The following is a 2,453-nucleotide window of genomic DNA, read 5'->3' on the forward strand; positions in this document are numbered from 1 at the left end:
CGACTGACTGTCTGCAAGTCAGGATGAGGGCCTTCAATCGAATTGGCCAGCACTTTGATCTTGGACTTTCTGGCCTCCAGAAGTATGAGAAATAAGTTTCTGTTGTTTAAGCCACCCAGTGTATAGTATTTTGTATGGCAGCTAAAGCAGACTAATAACAGAATTGAAAAGAACAGAATAGAAAATTTTGAAAAACATTATAGGTAGTCAAGTATTTCTTAGTGAAATAAATTTCTTACTCTGAGTATTGGTCAAAAGATTGAGGGAGGATGGCTTGAGCCTGGGAGATGGAGGCTGCAGCGAGCTGTGATCAAGCCAGGGCACTCCAGCCTGGGCAATAGAGCAAGACCCTGTTTCACTCTATTTGAAGCAGAATTCAAGTCTCCAAACTTTTAGTAAAAACGTGAGAAGGAGATTATCACGCGGAGGTAAAGATCTCCCGTAGGGTCCAAAAGGGTAGAAATATCAGAAAGAGTCAGAGGCCTTTGATAGTGGGTCCAGTCATCAGAACTGAATATCAAAACACTAGGTGGACGTTTGAAGAACATTTTAACGAGATGTTATTTTTCCACATTGGTTGACTAACCGTTTTTAAATCCATAGTTGTGGAATGAATAAATGAATGAACACAGACTACACAATTCCTGTTCATCTTCAATCAGCCAGGGCCTCTGATCACCTCCAGACAATCAGGCGTGCTGCTCCCTCTGCCTGGCATCTCTCTCTCCTTTTCTTTCCCCACTGAATTAATTCTAGAATCAGCTCTTTAACATCCCCCGGGGGACACCTTCCACTAGTTCCCAGACAAGTTTATTCTTCGTTTGTGCTCCTTCAAGAGGCCCTAACTAACTGTATCCTAATTATTATATCTGTTCCACCCTTGTTCCCTGACACCCCGCTAACTCCGCATTCTTTCTATTCCCCCCGCCCCCATCCCCAAGGTGGCAACAACTATGTTCTGTTCCAGAAAGCATAAGCCACAGCCCCCACCACAGTGCTTGGCAATGCGGTTGCCGTTTAATACCTGCTGACTGAGTGGAAGGAAGACAAGGCAATTACCTGACTCAAAGAGAAGCAAAAGAATGCTGCCTTCAAGCTGAGGGGAAGACTGAATTGTCCGTTTCCTTCTGCTCTAAAGTGTCCTAGGAGAGGACGTTGGCGGTGCTGGTGCTCTCGTGGTGGCAGGCCACCACCCTGTGGACGTGTCATGCACTGCAAGGGCTCGCAAGCTCCAGGAACAAACGCAGCCGCGCAGTTGTCTGGGGTTTGCCCCGTCGCTGCCAGCCCTCTCGCTGAGTCCCCGCCCTCGCTGATAAGAGCCCACTTGGGACCCCCGTTACGTGGTTGGCTTCCCAGGACCTGCCCTTAAAGACTCTGATTTAGTGCGTTGGAAATGACGCAATTATTTTTATTTTTAATTGGTACCCCAAGTAATTCTTACCATCAAGGAAGTCTGGGAAACAAATCACGTTTGTTTCAATCACCTGTGGAACTGGAGCGATTATTTTTTTCCCCAGTGACTTTATCACGAAGTTAACTTTGGAATATGCTAGTGGTTAATACACGGAATGTTCCCGAGATCCCTCAAGAAAGAAGCTACGAATACTTAGAAGATACTATTCCGCAGCGTTTACAGACAGTTAACACTGTCCGTTCCAGAAGGATTCGAGTGACGGCCTGCTTTGAAGGCGAAGACCACAGGGCAACCCAAGCTTCAGAAGGGTTCTGGCCACGGGAGCCACACTGGTCACTGTCTCCTAGTGCTGGGATGACGGCTCGAGCGTTAGAGGATCCCACTCACTCCTCTGGTAGATGAGGTCAGAGAGCTGAGGGGGCCAGAACAAGTCTTCCTTATCGGATTCTGGGCAGAAAAAGAAAGTCCTCCCGGACTTTAGTAAGAGTCATTGTTACGAATTGTTCTAGGCAAGGAGAACTCAGGAGAAATAGACCCAAGTTTTGATTTCTGTTTTCACCAAGCCGCAAGTCCTAATCGTAGCAAGAGGGGCGGGGGAGTCGCCTTCCTTCCCGCCTAGTGGGACCCAAGTCAGGCTGTCTTTGTTAGCCAGGGTCAAAGAGGCTCTGCCAGGGAAAAACGACGGCAAGGATTTTTCAAGAGGGAGGAAGTCTCCAGCCACTTGTGACCTTATGAAATCCGTCTGGGCCAAAAAGATAGTGGACGCTTGGCTGAGGGCCCCAGGGACACACGTTTCCTCCTGTATGGAGGAGGCGGGACTCTTCATAAAATTACACTGCACACAGAGCTGGCATCAAGGTCCACTCCCGGGCTACACACACAGCTTCGAGGCCCTCAGGCGGAGACCCAGAGCCCGCGAGGGGCTTCTGGTGCAGGGACACTACCGCGGAGGCTGGAGCCCGGGATTGGGGCGGGGCGAGGGCCAGTCACGTGTGTCCGCCGCCGTCTCCTCGATTTCCCTACAAGGACTTGGGCCGAC

This window comes from Colobus angolensis, unplaced genomic scaffold (assembly GCF_000951035.1).
Source record: "Colobus angolensis palliatus isolate OR3802 unplaced genomic scaffold, Cang.pa_1.0 Scaffold45, whole genome shotgun sequence".
NCBI classification, from domain to species: domain Eukaryota; kingdom Metazoa; phylum Chordata; class Mammalia; order Primates; family Cercopithecidae; genus Colobus; species Colobus angolensis.